Raw genomic sequence first — 11,622 nt, 5'->3', positions numbered from 1 at the left:
CCCAGCTTAGAGCTCTTCTAAATTTCCTCTGACAAATCAAACTCTAGTTGCTTATCAAACATTGCCAATTTTCAGTAGAAATGGTGTAGTGTGAGAAGAGATATTATCATCTTACAATTACATAATGAAGATGTCACATTATTTTTTAAATATAAAATTTCTCTCAAAAATAATATGATGTATTATTTTTCTTAATGTGAGAACTATCTCTCTAGAAGTTTTTTTCTGAATCTGTATTCATTAACTACAGATGGATGTCAGGTTTGCCCTAACAAAATAAAAATGTTTAAAAATATACTCCTTTCCTGTTATCTCTGTATTAGTATTCACTGTTTGTCTCATCCTGAGTACATTAAAGTGATTAGTTATGTTTATTAACATAATAGTTGCATATCAGGACACATGTTGAGAAACATAATATGTCTTATTTATAGGAATTATTCTTTGTGCACTGCCACGAGGACTCATAAAGTTAAACCTTCTCAATTTCCTCTCCCATTATTTCAGCAGTATGAAAAATATCATATTTGTGAACTGCTATCTGATTCCCTGCAAGCTTTTAGAACATTTTAGCAGTACTAATAGCATCTGATTCTCCCACGATTTAATTTTAGTAAACAACAGAATAAAGAAAATAGACCTTCTGTAGTGAAAGCATTCTATTTTGAATTTAACTTTTAGCTTAATGAAGAAAAGGCAGATGTTTGGGTTTAGCTCTTATATAATAAATGGGGAGGAAGATGAATATTTACATAACTAAAGAAACTTCATATTTTTTGCTTTTCCTTTAAGCGCACAATGAAATTGTTTTGTTTTTAATATGTAATGCAATTCTACATTATGCATAGACATGAAGCCTAGTCTGTAAAATTGTTCTTGCTTTTGGCTCTGTTATTCTGATACTTATGGTCCATATAGATGCAAAACCTGTAAAAAGCCCCAGTTATTGGTATTGGTGAAATTTAAGTTATTTAACAAAAATGTATTAAGAGTTTAAAAAAATCTAGATTCAGAATTCTAAAATTTTCCTAGCAGAATGATTAATTTTTACTCTATCACCTTTCTTGGTAGAAAGATTTTTTCAATTTTTATTTTCTGGCTTTATATTAAAAAAAAAATTAAAAAAATTTCTACAGTCATACCTTAATTGTTACCTTTCCAAGAATATACCAAGCCATGTGTGACATTGTTGCAAATTCACAAACACAAAACCAAACCAAAAAACAAACCCAAAATGGACATAATGGACTGTGAATATAGAGTGTATGCCCCTTTAGCTGTATAGAGTCAACATATCAAAGCTTGATAATTGAGTAAAAATGTTGCTGTAACATAGAGAGCAGTAATTTCTCAGCATACATATTTACTTGTGCAAGATGTAAGAAACCAAACATTTTTCACCTTCAAATAGGATCTAGATCCCCTTCTAAGAATAAGTTTTTGGCTGATGGCAGCTTTATTAATATAAAATACAAAAAATGCAAAAGACTCTCACAGTCTCAAGTAATTTCCCTCTGAAACAATTTGTTTCTAAGAAAGCTAGCATTACTTTCCTACTTCATATATTGAAATTTTCCTTCTGTACCAAAAATTCCTCACTACTCCTCCTACATTTGCAGTAGCGAGATATAAAGGACTGTAAGTAAAGATCAGAATTCAATTCAATTTCATAATGAAATTTAGGCTGGCCATTAACAAAAACCTTCTGTCAGCAAGAGTTGCAAATTATTTTCTCGTATCACTTAGAATACAGCAGCCTTCACATTTGTATTTCTTTACAAAAAAAGTTAATGTCTTCTCGCTCCAGCTGACAATATTCATCTTGCTTCAGGAAAGGACAGACTAGGCAGCTATTGAATTGAGAACCCTGACAACCTATTTTTATGTATCTTCATCATCCCTGGTAGCATGAGCAGTAGATGGCCAGAGAACCATACACAAAATTCCAAAACGGTTTACTATCTTTGTCCCCCAAGATATTTCCAAAATCACCTCAGGAAAAGAAGGTCTACTTTCATTTATATTATTTTGATAAAACTGTCATGACCCACTTTCCATTTTATCATGTGTGTATGTGCAGTATTAGGAAGGGGGAATGGGTCAAGGGAAGATAACAAGCTGATCCATAAAGACATCAACATTTTTCCTTCGTGGATCTTAGGACATTATGATGGCCATTGTGAATTTCTATCAAGCTGGCAGTGGTCTTTCCCCTGCCCCTTTTGCCAGACCCTACTCAGGCACAGACAGTGAACAGGATGAGGAAAAAACCACAACAATACAGCTGTTGTTTGCCCACATCAGCTGGAAACCATGTTGAGTCCAGATCATTACCGGGACAGGAGACTACTCTGCCTGTTCCCAGCTTGGAGCTTGCTTTCTCTGCTTACAAACCAGCCTGCGCAGCAGGAAAGCTCTTGCCCTGCAGACAAGCACGCCATCACTGGATACAGTTTAGAATGTTGCACAGAGTTACTTGTTCTATGGCATTAAAAACATTAGGCCACATCCATAGCTGGTGTAGCTCATTAGTCTCATTGTTTTAAACAGATCAGAGCTGATTTATGTCAGCTGAATGTCCAATCCACACAACATTGGTTCTTTTGATCTTTGGATTCTTGCAGTATTACTAAGGCTGAAGCTCTGAAGCAAAGCTGAAATTTTAAAGCTGTTATCCCCATTCTTTTAACAAAAACTTTTCCAGCTCAGAATGCCTGTATAAATATGCCCAGATTCACAGGCCTAAACTTACATCCTACAGTGCATGTTATTAGGGAAAGCAAACTTTTTTCTTTAAATTAGTTTTTTCACAAGTTTACTTCCCTAAATCTTTGTATTATTTAAACCTTTCATAATTTAAAATGTAACTGATCTTGTACATATAAGATACTAACAGGTATCTCAAAGCGTTAATTACATTTCTGCATGGAATTTATTTGTTTATAATTTGAAGCTATTAATTTAAATTAGATTTGAAAGAAGGAGAAAACAATCTGTAAGCAAAATTACTGTGACCAAGAAAAGTTGCAGAAAAGTGTAATCTCTCTAGTAATTTAATTTTGACTGATATAAAAGTGAAAAGAAAATTTCTGACTACTGTTTACCCACAAACTGCAAGTAATATACATTAACAAGATTGGCTTTTGACCCAATGAACTGGAAACTAAATTGCACTGGTGCATGTTTACAACAGGAAGAAAACTGTGACAAACTGAAAAATACTTAGACTTCAACACAGTAACAGTTTTCTAGATCAGAAGTATTCTTAGGTGAATGTCAGCTGATATAACTTGATATAGATGAAGAATGAGAGTTTTGCAAAAACCACCAAAGGAGCTAAAAGAAGTAAAAGCAGCTTTACACGGATTTCATTCCCAGCTGTGCACAGATGGAGTAACATGGTTCTCTAAAGAATTCATGAATCTCCATGCACTCTTCTTGTTGCACTGAAGTCCTAATTTAGATCTCTTGCAAACTGTCTCTTTGCTATATTTATTTTCAACTCATTATAAGTAGTACTTCTACAGTCATTCCAGGGACAAAACTACTGGTTATATCAGTGTTATGACATGCAAATTTTCAGAGACTGATAGAAATGTACCCACATTCTGAAGCAGTGGAGAACAATAATTCAATACAATTCTTTATAAAGGAAATTTCAAGAACAAATCTCAAGTTTTCACACTGTTGAACACCTCTGTCATTGTAAATGCTCGTCTCAATGGCAAGTGGAAGTATCTCATGCCAGTGACAGTAGTACACACACAGACAGGCTGGGAGCTGAAACATGGCTTAGGAGCATCAGGTTGTATCAGGTTGCATCAGGTTGCATCTCTTGAGACCAGAAAACCAGTGTTACGGGCTGTTAAGATTTCAAAAATGTGTCATTTTTTCCTCTCAGTGTTTAGTTATAAATAGAAAAAGAGATGGCTAGAGTTACTAATAAAAACAGTATGGTGCACTGGTAAAGTCACTTTACTAGAATAGTTCCCTCTCTATTAGTAAGTGTTATTTGTGCATTCTTGCACCTCACAGGTTGTTAATACTTTTATTAATTCTCAAACCTTAAATAGTTCCCATTTTTCCATGCTTTAATAATACAAATTCATAGAGCTACCAGATAAATGAACAAGTAATGAATATTGGATGAAATAAAACTTTCCAAGTCTAATTTAGGATGACAGGAAACAACTTTTTTTGTGAATTTTTCATTGTCACTTAAGACACCAAGGAGAAAGATAGCAACAAAACTGGTTTCTTTCGCATGTACCTTTTCTTCCTCACTATTGAAAACAAAACTTTCCCAGTTGTTGAAGGATCATGAACATCATCTAACTACTTTTAATAATGTATTGGAGTAGTTTCTAATGTAGTTATAATTACCCCAATTAGGTTTAAGGGATTATAAAGGTTTACGTGATTCTTATCTAAAATGCTGTGATTTCAAAAAAGATTGCAGATATTTTATAGCTCTATCTTCTAAACAATACTTGACATTCCCAAGAGGCATGTGGATTTTTCTGCACATGCTAAGTGGGCTTTTTCTGCCAGTAGCATAGTTATTTTTTAAATATTTGGGGTGCCCTACTCAAAAGATATGACTCATGAATACAACTCTTTTAACATTGTCCATTCTTTTATAGCCATTTGCAAAACATATGCCCAGTTTGACTTCAACAGTAGCAAGTTTTGTACCTGCATTTCTTGGCCCATGGGATAGATATTAGGTATATGCTTTACACACTTGTTAAGTTCTCTGGCTGACATGAAATATGGCTTATTACTGGCTATTTGGTCCTTGCAACACATACGGAACAGTTGCATATCAGTAACTGCTGAGGATGTTGAGTTTGCAAGAAGAACCATACCCATGACATAATCTTTTATGGTGATGAAAAATAAGTTAGTTTGAAGAAACCTGAAACTTTACAAGTTTTTGAAAATATTCAGATATGTCTTCTTTACTTAAAACTCCACAACAGTGTAGATACACTGCAAAAGAAATCAGCAAGAAAAAGTGATTAATACTGCAGAAAATTTGACAGGCTATGCTATGAAATTATTTAGAAAAAATATTCAGATGGGTATCAAAATGGGACATTATAAGATGTGCATGAATTAAAGGACAAATTGTGCACATAGACTCACACCTAGTCTCAGGTTCTAAGCCTATCTGATATGCAACCATTAACTGTTCCTATGTGCTGGATATCCCCCTGTGGAGTGGGGAAGAGCACAAAAAAACCCCAACCATATTCTTTTCAAGCCATTTTGGCACTCTTAAGCACTTTTTGGAAGGATAAGGAACATGACAGTTTTTGCACGGAGGAAGAAGAAAAGGTGCTCAAAGCTAATCTGACCACTTGAAAGGTAAAGGAATATAAGTGTGTTGGTATAGTTGGGATGCTACTTCAAAGTTGGGTTGCTATGAAATAGAGACATTAGAGTCTATAGAATATGAATTAGAGGACTACCTTATAACCATGCAAAATCCAGAGATGACAAAAACAAAGAAGGTTGCTGAAAAGTTTCTTCTGACAAGCCAATTGTCAGACAATAGATCAACATTTCTGAAAAAATAAAGTGAGTTCCACATTCATTCAAATAATTTATTTGCTTCTTTTTTGAGGCTGTGCTCTGTTGTCCTTTATTCATCTATGCAACCTTAACTTTCTAACCATTGAATCATAGAATCACAGAATCACTAGGCTGGAAGAGACCTTCAAGATCATCAAGTCCAACCCATGCCCTAATACCTCAACTAGACCATGGCACTGAGTGCCACATCCAGTCTTTTCTTAAATACATCCAGGGATGGTGACTCCACCACCTCCCCAGGCAGACCATTTCAGAACTTTATCACCCCCTTTGTGTAGAAAACTTCTTCCTAATATCCAACCTATATTTCCCTTGATGAAGCTTGAGACTGTGACCTCTGGTTCTGCCAGTTGCTGCGTGGAGAGAGACCAACCCCACCTAGCTACAACGACCTTTCAGGAAGTTGTAGAGAGTGACAAGGTCACCCCTGAGTCTCCTTTTCTCTAGGCTAAACACTCCAGGCTAAACACCCCAGGCTAAACACACAGCTCCCTCAGCTGTTCCTCACAGGGCCTGTGTTCAAAGTCCCTCACCAGCCTTGTTGCCCTCCTCTGGATGAGTTCAAGCGTCTTGAGGTTCTTCCTAAACTGAGGGGCCCAGAACTGGACACAGCACTCAAGCCTCACCAGTGCTGAGTACAGCAGTAGGATGACCTCCCTGCTCCTGCTGGCCACACTGTTCCTGATCCAGACCAGGATGCCATTGGCCTTTTTAGCCACCAGGGCATACTGCTGGCTCATGTTCAGCTGGCTGTTGAGCAGTACCCCCAGGTCCTTTTCCACCTGGGCACTGTCCAGCCACACCATGCCCAGCCTGTAATGCTGCAGGGGGTTATTGTGGCCAAAATGCAGGACTTGGACTTACTAAACTTCATCCTATTGGACTCTGCCCATCCATCCAACTGTTCCAAGTCTCTCTGCAGAGCCCTCCTACTCTTCAACAGATCGACACATGCTCCCAGCTTAGTGTTGTCTGCAAATTTACTAGTGAAAGACTCAATACCCTCATCCATGCCATCAATAAAAATATTAAACAGAACTGGCCCCAGCACAGAGCCCTGAGGGACACCACTGGTGACTGGCTGCCAGCTGGATGCAGCACCATTCACCACTACTCTGGGCCCAGCCATCCAGCCAGTTCTGAACCAGCAAAGAGTGCTCCTGTCCAAGCCATGGACTGCAGCTTTTCCAGGAGTGTGTTGTGGGAGACATGTATGTGCTTGTTGAAGTCCAGGTACAGAACATCCACAGCCCTTCCTGCATCCAGCAGGCAGGCCACTTGGTCATAAAAGGAGATCAGGTTAGTAAAACACCACCTACCCCTCCTAAACCTGTGCTGGCTGGGTACCCTTGCCATCCTGTAAATTCTGTGTGATGACACTCAATATAAACTCTTCCATAACCTTACCTGATACTGAGGTCAGGCTAACTGGCCTATAATTACCAGGATCCTCCTTGCCACCTTTTTTTATGGACAGGCATCACATTGGCCAGCTTCCAGTCATCTGGAACCTCACCAGTGAGCCAAGATTGTTGGTAAATGATGGAGAGTGGCTTCACAAGCTCATCTGCCAGCTCCCTCATCACCCTGGATGGATCCCATCTGTTTCCATAGATTTATGAATATCCAAGTGGCTCAACAGTTCTCTGACTGCCTCCTCTTGGATAAGAGGTGGACCATTCTGCTCCCTGACACCATCTGCCAACCCAGAAGGACAGTTGTCCTGAGGACAAGTAGACTTCACACTAAACACTGAGGCAAAGAAGGAGTTAAGCACTTCTGCCTTCTCCTCATCTGCAGTTACTAAGTTCCCTCCCTCATCCAGTAAAGAACAAATGTTGGTTTACCCTTCCTTTTGCCATTAATATATTTGTAAAAACATTTTCTATTATCCTTTACAAAGGTTGCCAAATTAAGTTCAAACTGAGCTTTGGCCTCCCTAATTTTTTCCTACATACCTTCTTAAATACTTCCTGAGAGACCTGACCCTCCTTCCAAAGATAATACATCCTCTTTTTATTCCTAAGTTCCTTCAAAAACCTCATTGCCCATCCAGGCTGCTCATTTTCCTCACTGACGCATCTTTTGGCAACAGGGACAGTCTGTTCCTGTGCCCTCTTGATCTCTGCTTTGAAGCACATCCACCTTTCCTGGTGCCTTCATTTTTAAGGGCTACTTCCCAAGGAACTCTCTGAATAGGTCTCCTAAATAGGCCAAAGGCTGCCCTCTGGAATGTAAAATTTGTACTGACGCTCCTCCTGATTTCACCAAATATCGAGAACTCTATTTCTCAATCACCCTGCCCCAAGCAGCCTCCAAACAAATCTCCTGCCAGCCCATCTCTATCCCCTGATGGGCTCACTCACCAACTGTGACAAAAAGTTGTCCTCCACATATTGCTGGTGACACAAGTGCTTAGCAGAAATTGGAGCTCCTACAGGTCAGCAGTAGCAATGTAATTTTTAGTTACTGCTCTGTTTAACAGATGTTAATAAATTACATTTAAATGGAAGAAAAGATCGTAAGCCAATAGCTCATTCTACACTATTAGTGTGGTAGTCTGCTTCTCTAAAAGCCAGCAGTACTGCATAGCTTGCACTATCGTAGGCAGCAGTTCAAATGAACACCACCTGCAATGACATAATTAACTTCCATTACTCTCATCATTATTATTCATAAATAGTCTTGCATTTATAAACATGAAAATTATAGAAATAGATAAGTAGATCATAGCACCAGAAAAAGGCTGACCTTCAAGTGTTTTTCCACATCTCTCCATAGTTGTTATAGTTTTAATGGATTTTAAATGGATTTATGTTTTTAAAAGGACTCTCACCCTAAAATCTAAATTATTTATGGGTTTGCATGAAAGCAGGTAATCACTAAAACAGGCTACACTCAGCTACCTAAGATGTGTAACCAGTCACTCAGCCCCACAGAGAAGTTACAGCATAAATGTAGATTTGTTCATAGCCAGGAATGTCCCACCAATACCTGCTGTGAATGCTGGATTTGCATAATTAGCACATGCTAACTTTGACCTTGTGTTTTGGGTCAGCAGGAGTCCTATAAAAAATTTATAAAGTTTATTTAAATTTTCACAGTTAGACTTACATTGAGAAGAAGAAGTACATCCAGAAAGTCTGTTAGGGCTGCTTTCATCTGAAGGTCTTGATTCTGCAAAGAGATAAACTCATTATTCCAAAGGGAATGTGAAGATGATACCATCTTGTTAAAGAAAGCCAAATTACATCATACTGACCAATGGTAATGGACAGCAAAGCAATCTCTGATTGGCCAGGGAATATTCTTTCACTTGGCCATGGCAAAAAGCCTATCATTCAGAATATACTTGAAGCACTCTTTATGTTAATTTCTGTAAATAGATGAAGGGATGCACATTTAATGCATTTTATTTTGAAGACAGCTGTGATGATAAGGAAACCTGATTAGGCAAGTGGTATAGTTTTAGAGAACAGCTTCTGAAGGGAGTGGAAAACATTAAAATGGACAAAATAGTAATTTGAGAGGTAATTCAATTTTGTGAACACTGTATGACTTGTAAGGCTCCACATGAAATGCTGATGAGTGTCCACCACAGGACTGAAAGGATGGGAGTGGAGCCTCCTGCCTGTTTCTGTGTCTTATTATTTTAGTCTTGCAAATTCAAAATGTATTCAGTCATGAAGTGACACAAGTAAATTGAAATGTAATTTAATGCCTGAAATAATGCTGTATTGCTGTCTTTGTGTTAACATTGTCAGCCTTAATATTTCATTCCCTTATGTGCAGTAGTCCAAGCAATTCTTGTAGTTAGAATCAAGTTTCCATATTCTTTCTTGAGTATCATAGAATTTTCATGGAGCTGAAGAATGCCTCATTAAAGAAAAAAAAAAAGATGCATGGGATAAGACAGAAAGATTACAGTTGGGGGAGTGGGAGGCAGATAGAGGGGGGAAAAAAGGAAATAACAAGAAACCACCCACATTTCCATACATTGTAGGGTAGCATTGTGAATATATTTTGTGCTGGGAGCAGGGCATGGGGAAGGAGAAAGTGGCAAGCAAGACAGGGAAAGGACACCAGATCACAAAGGAGGAAAACTAATTCTTTTAATTTAACTGTTAAGAAAAGTAAAAAGTGAGAAAATCTCTCCTCTCCCATATCCCTTCACCCTTAATCACTGTCAAGTTAACATAGTATCTTTCACTGTTCTCCAAGTTGCATCTTTGCAATATTAGTTATATAATTTTAATTGATAATTAATTTACAATTAATTAATAGAATTAATTGATGAAAATTTTCTATTTGATCAGTAATAATAGCCTTAAATACAACCAGAAAAAAGCCTTAACATATCAACTACTGAAGTGAACAATCTGTATCTTGTACAAACTTAGTAAGGAAAGTGGATCTCAAATACTGCTGATATATAACTTCACCTGGAATTAGCTGTCCTTCAGTTACATCCCACACTAAACAGCCAAACAATCAAGAACAGCACCTTTCTTGATTGTTCAGATTCCAGGAACATCAGTTTATCAAAATAACCAGATCCTGCTGCTATCAGTGATCACAAGGTAATCCTAAACTTAAATCTGCGTGTGGTTCTCAGACCAGGCACCAAACCTCCTATTTGTCTTGACTGCAGTGTCCAGAGGGCCCTGCTCAATCCCCAAAACTCTTCTATATAATTACCAATCCCTCCCTTTTTTAGCTTCATGATTCTACAAATCCCATGTTCAGAGGCCAAACTTCCCTTATTTTCATACTTCAATCTTAAGGTTACAAAATCTTGTGGGGAACTACACACTGACATGCCAAATTCAATCTATGACTTGACTTCCTTTAATACCTGCACATAGTCCTGTCAAGCCCTAGGGGGGAAAAAAAATCACACAACTAATATATTACCCTAGGAGTTTCCCTACCCCTTAGGATTTGGCTAACTCAAATGCTATGCCTTCATGCAAGACAGCATGCATGTGATATATTTCTTAGCAGAATCGCAGAACCTCGTAAGTTAGAAGTGACTTCCAAAAGTTATTTGGTTGGTTCTAGTTCAAAAGGTACTGTCAGTGCAGATTTTTAAATCATGTTCAGTCAAGTTCTGATGATCTGCAAGAATTATTTTCCTACATTTCTCTGAGCAGAATCTCAGATTTCCACTGTGTTCATGCCAAATTGCTCAAGGCAAAGTGAAGGAGCAGAATAATAAGTGTTCTTGTTTGAAACTTTTTTAGCTTCTATTTACAAGAAAAGCAAGTACCTGTACCGTGCATATTTGTTGACAATCCTTAACTTAGTATCCCCTACAGCTTAGCACCCTACTAGGATAGACTCTTCTACTTACCTGCATGCTGTTTCTTTCCAGTGTCAAGCCACAGTGATGAGTTGGCCTGGGTAAGATTTTGTTAAGATAGGTATTTCTGAATACTAATACAGTGTGTTTCATTTGATGTGACCATATACTGCGTTTTATACACTCTTTCCATGCAGTTGATGATTATAAGAAAGAGAGGAAGAAGAACAAAATAATGTTAACAAATGTGAAGAAATCCAGAAATCCTTGTCAGTCATCAAGACCAAAGAGATATGTTTTTTTATCCCAGATGGCCCAAAGAATGCTCAGAAAATTCCATCTACTTTGACACAGTTTCTGAGTATATCTCATTTTTACGGCTCAGACACTGGAAGGAAGAAATGGTTGCTGCTCATTCCAAGATCAGTGATGATGCCTTGTGATGCATGTAGAATGCCAGCTGGAACCATTCAGCTGAGTAATAACAATGAGCAGCTGAGCATCTTGCAGGATAGGATTCCCTTTAACCTTTCTAAATATGCATACTATCTGCTTGTATTGGTGTCAGGCAAATTGGAGGGGAAAAGAAGGAAGGGGAAGGGGAAGGGGAAGGGGAAGGGGAAGGGGAAGGGGAAGGAAAAGATTTTGCATGATGAATTATTAAATGTTAGATGAAGGTGTGAATGCACAACATGCTTAGCTATATCCACCCTTAATTGGAG

General features: G+C 37.9%; 1 long non-coding RNA gene across 1 annotated transcript; it reads right to left on the bottom strand.

Annotated features, from left to right (window-relative positions):
* Positions 1-2,938: 2,938 nt before the first annotated feature.
* Positions 2,939-11,346, bottom strand: LOC135291376 (uncharacterized). Its single transcript, XR_010354181.1, has 3 exons — positions 10,952-11,346; positions 8,713-8,775; positions 2,939-3,862 (listed from the first exon to the last, which is right to left on the bottom strand). It is a non-coding gene; the product is annotated as an uncharacterized LOC135291376 (long non-coding RNA).
* Positions 11,347-11,622: the final 276 nt, after the last annotated feature.

The sequence above is a fragment of the Passer domesticus genome, chromosome Z (assembly GCF_036417665.1).
Source record: "Passer domesticus isolate bPasDom1 chromosome Z, bPasDom1.hap1, whole genome shotgun sequence".
Taxonomy (NCBI): Eukaryota; Metazoa; Chordata; class Aves; order Passeriformes; family Passeridae; genus Passer; species Passer domesticus.
This window is presented reverse-complemented; position numbering and strand designations above follow the sequence as displayed.